This window comes from Pinus tabuliformis, chromosome X (genome assembly GCF_031772625.1).
Source record: "Pinus tabuliformis cultivar Carrire ecotype Pingquan chromosome X, CPIR1, whole genome shotgun sequence".
Classification (NCBI taxonomy): Eukaryota; Viridiplantae; Streptophyta; class Pinopsida; order Pinales; family Pinaceae; genus Pinus; species Pinus tabuliformis.
The window spans coordinates 71350750-71355329 of NC_142308.1; the positions used below are offsets into that span (position 1 = coordinate 71350750).

General features: G+C 34.4%; 1 long non-coding RNA gene across 2 annotated transcripts; it reads left to right on the forward strand.

Annotated features, from left to right (window-relative positions):
* Positions 1-861: 861 nt before the first annotated feature.
* Positions 862-1861, forward strand: LOC149138380 (uncharacterized). 2 transcript variants are annotated; one of them, XR_016265259.1, is made up of 3 exons: positions 862-995; positions 1110-1172; positions 1402-1861. It is a non-coding gene; the product is annotated as an uncharacterized LOC149138380 (long non-coding RNA). The 2 variants fall into 2 exon arrangements; XR_016265260.1 differs by having other exon boundaries at positions 1116-1172.
* The last annotated feature ends 2719 nt before the right edge of the window (positions 1862-4580 follow it).

The window sequence follows — 4580 nt, forward strand, 5'->3', positions numbered from 1 at the left end:
TTAATACTAACTTCTTTACCTATCTAAATACATGTTTATATGATTAATGAACTTTTTACATTTCAAATTTATCATTTACTTATCTAAACTTACTATTATGATAGATATTATCAAATGACATGAATGATTTAGAACATGGGCATGAAGACTTAATTTATGCAGAGAAGCGAATGTTGCATTCATCTACCCCGTTAATAAGTAGCGGTGCACAATCTAAGAACTCATAACGAAGAAGAACTCATTGTGTGTTAAAGACCTCGACTAGATTTTCAATAGTTGGTTCGAATGTCTGCACCTGTGCAGGAAATAGAATTAACGTTTCCTGTATGCAACATAGAAGTGGCTAAGTCCGAAAAGAGAGTGTTTTGAATCTCTCCACCTGTGCGGTGTAACAACTACATACATATATAAGAAAAGACTTTTACTCGGACAACAGAAAACTAAATATGATACTGATAGAAACCAGGTTAGTTTAATTGTTTACCAAGTGGACACAGAATTACAAGAGTAAACACTAATTTAATTAATATGATGTACACAGTTGGCTGACAATTTACTTGTAACCCTTATCGCTTGCATTAATCTGAGTAAACACTAAGTTAATTAATATGATGTATATAGTTGGCTGACAATTTACTTGTAACCCTTACGCTTGCATTAATTCACGATATGCCTATTAAATTGATCTGAAGGCTAGACCATGTGTCATGAACAAGGCCCGTCCTTTGGCCTGCAATTGTCAGAGTGACAGGGTGGCGAGTTACATGTGGTCTCGCTCTCGACCGTCGATCTGCAGAAAGCGATCCGACGGTGTGAGAGGGATCGGGCTTATCCAACTAACGAGACACCCGAACGGGCCGGTTGGCTAGTCATTCTCGGTAGTAGGCTAGAGGGTCTTGCTGCTCCGTAGCTGTTTTCTCCTACGAACTGTTCTACATGCCTGGAACACTTGATGCCGCGGGCCATGGCGACCACTTCTCACCTGCTAATGCAAGGTATTTCATTCCATTTACCTTTACTCAGTCCATGTTTTTCAAGCTACCTAGGTAGGGTTTCTATATCTGCTACTTGACTTAGGTGATGGCTGACTGGTGGCCGCCCACGCTCAGGTACAGTTCAGGGGTATTCGGCTTTCATGGGAGACGAGTTGGTTCATTACAATATTATCAAAGGTAATAGATGTGAATCCATTATTATTCCAGTCAAATAGATATTATATGTTTTGTGTTCAATAATGTTGAATCAAAGGGTTCATGGCTTCTACGATTAGATAGGTGGGATGCTAACGACAAGAGCTCTCCACGCACAGTTAAATGTTTCACCCTTGGTTGTTCCTTTGGTTTGCTTTCTTGGCACATTCTGTGCCTTTAAATGATTACTAACCAGAGGCTTGTCTTGCAGGCAAACCCCTTCAGCACACCGGTTTCATTTTCCATTTCAATGGTGTATGCCGAGTCCTCACTACTTGTATGCTTCGGTCACTTCCAGGTTGGAATCTGCTCTCTGGTTTCCTATCGCTTCTGCTATGAAGTATTAAGCATGTATTTTACCTCGAGACCGAGGCCGAGGCCCGACAATTGCTCTCTTGTTTTTATTTAGACATTTGTGTAATAATGAATTGGGTTTACCTGGCATACTCGAGGGTTTACTGTAGCAAGACCCAAACTTATATTTATATGCTTATCTTTTAAAATTGTTGGGAATGTTTAGCAATAGAAACAGAGTTTTGTTAGCAATTCGCGTAGATTTCCAAATAGTTTTAGGGTCGACCGGGAATATAGTTCCTCCGTGTGTGTAGTTGATACAGTTACTGTAATGAACATATTTATATTTTCTTAAGGAATTTGGGAAATTTATAAAATGTATGGTCTGCCATTTATTATTGTGTATATGAAATATCTTTTTTCTTGTTATTGATTTCCTTGATTCAAATAGCATTCATATAAATAGTTGATAGTCAATTAATAGATCTTAATCCCTTTTTTCATAAAATATAAAAATAAAAAAAATAAACAAGAAAAATAATGTAACCATCTCATTATGAATAGTTGAAAAACAATATAACTATCACAATAAGAAAAATTGTAAAGTATAACTTTAAATTACGGTTGAAAAATTAAAAATAACTAATTTGTAAAGTATAACTCTAAATTATAGTTGAAAAATTTAAAAATATACACCGTAAAAAGAAAATCACCACCAATATTCATCTTCACTCAAAGTTACTACCATGAAAAGTAAGTTCACATATATGAATTTATTATTTTAGATATTCAATAAGTAAATTGTAAAATATGACCTAAAAAAATGTTTAAAAAAAATTATTTCATAATTAAAAAAAAATATAACTATCACCAATATTCATCTTCACTTAATTTACTACAGCGATAAGTAAGTTCACATATATACGAATTTATTACCTTAGATATTCCATACATGATGTATGCTCAAGAAAATACTACAAATATTCACTTCAAAAATATTCTCTACATGATCTAATTTACTTAAAAAAGAAGAAGGAAGAAGTAGGTTACAATATGCCATATATAAGTTTATTACTTTAGCTATTCCATATGCCATGTCTCTTCATAGTAACACTAAAAAAAATTATCATAACACAAAACACATTATAAATATTTCTTTTAATTAATAAATATTGGAGTTTTGGTACTACATGATGGATTAATTATTCCTTTTATATGGTTTATATTTTTTTTTCTAATTAACATACATATGTGTGCACTACACATATGATATGGGTCATTATTCACAATTTTCTTTCTAATAAATTGGATTGCTAAACCCAAGGAATGGCGGGATTGTGTCTCTCGATAATTTAGAATTTTTGTTAGTTATTCAACATTGCATGGGTAAGGGTGCCCCATCGATGGTCTTTTGCGCTTCTCTCTATCAAACGGTCAATGTTGATTTCCTTAATCTCTTGTCCAGGCACCTTCTGGCAGTCTTGACATTCCCTTCCCGGTTTGGCAAAGTTACTCTGCTCTGGCTCTGATCCTCGACTCTGTGGTTCCTCTCTGGTTCGTCTCTTCCTTGCCTCAGTGGTGACTTTACCTTCCTTGTACATATGCTCTACCTCCGTGGTCATGCGCTGGGTGTTTAATCCTTCAACAACACTCGAGCTTCCACATGGAGGGTTTCACACGTGGCTTTTCCTCACACGTACTGTGTCATTCTTCTATTTTAGCATTCCTTTTGGTGTTGTAGTCTTTTACTAGATTCTACTTTTATAACAATATCCTTTTGTGTTTGTTGCATCCATCGAGGGTTTGCAGGAGCGACAGATGGCCTCTCTAGGTCAAATCCCTTCCTTGTTGTGCCGGACCGCAGGTTTTAAGTCATCGAGTTGCTACCAACCTCCAATGTAATGTGAAAGACATCTTGGTTGCAGAGTTCGTTGTTTTTATGGGTTAAATAGCATATCTCGACGATTAAAGAACTATTCAAAGCTCTTGTCAATAGTGCCTATGTATTTTGAGTTCCAAATTGAAGTTTAGTTGACTATGGCATTATGTGTTGTTATTCCTTGGCTCTGCTCCTGTATTGTCATCATTATGTTGATTTACAGTTCTAGGTTTTAATACCCAAATAGGGTGTTGGACTTCTTTGAAAATTTATAATGTAATTTAAATGTTGACATTTCATGATGTAATTTATGTGCTAATATTTCATGGTCAGAGGGTTTTGATACTCCGGGTTTTTGAAACTTGTAAGTTTAATTATCATTTATAAAGGAATGATTTGATATTTTTCAAATTTTCTAGCATGGCCTGTTTTTATACATAAATTCATTTTGGGTTCTATTATGATTGACTTGCCTATTTGAATATGACCAAGCCATTTAATTTGGTCAGCGAATTTCTTAATGTCTGGTTTATTGGTGCGATTTTACCTCTCTTTCATAGTTAAATTTGTATTTATAATGGTTTCGCCGCTGGGGTTTTGGGGTTTATCCGAACTTCATCACGAATTTACTCTTAAGTGTTTTTCTTTTAATTATAATTTTGTAATATATATCGTAACAGTTTTCATATATACCTCTTTAAGATATTTTTGGTTTTTTCTGTCATAACTTCCCGCATGATATTTGTAGAATTGTTCTTGTTATTTTACCTTATCACAGAAAGAAATTGTATTTCGAGTTTTCTTCTTTATCAAGGTGCCTTTAGGATAGATTTACCACAGAATCTAGTCTGTGGTATTTTCCCTCTAATTTCATAGTTAAAGGGAATAGAGGTTTGTGAACCCCAAAATGGTATTTCCCTTAACTGTATTATTTGCTTTCATACCGTTTCTCTTCTTATTTTACCTCGTGAGAAGGTTTCCTAGCAGTATTCTTTTTACAGGGGTTCCTTACTTGTCTATCTTTCATGTTGTAAGATTTATACATAATGAACCATCCAGATTCATTTACAATTTTCTTTTCGTCAGTGTTCTTTTGTCAAATAGATTACATATCTATTGTTGGACATTTGAACAAATGAAATCTAGAGTTTGACATGAGATTTTCTATGGTAATAACTCTTCTATATTTTCAACAGAAAATCAGAGTTCTAGTTTAA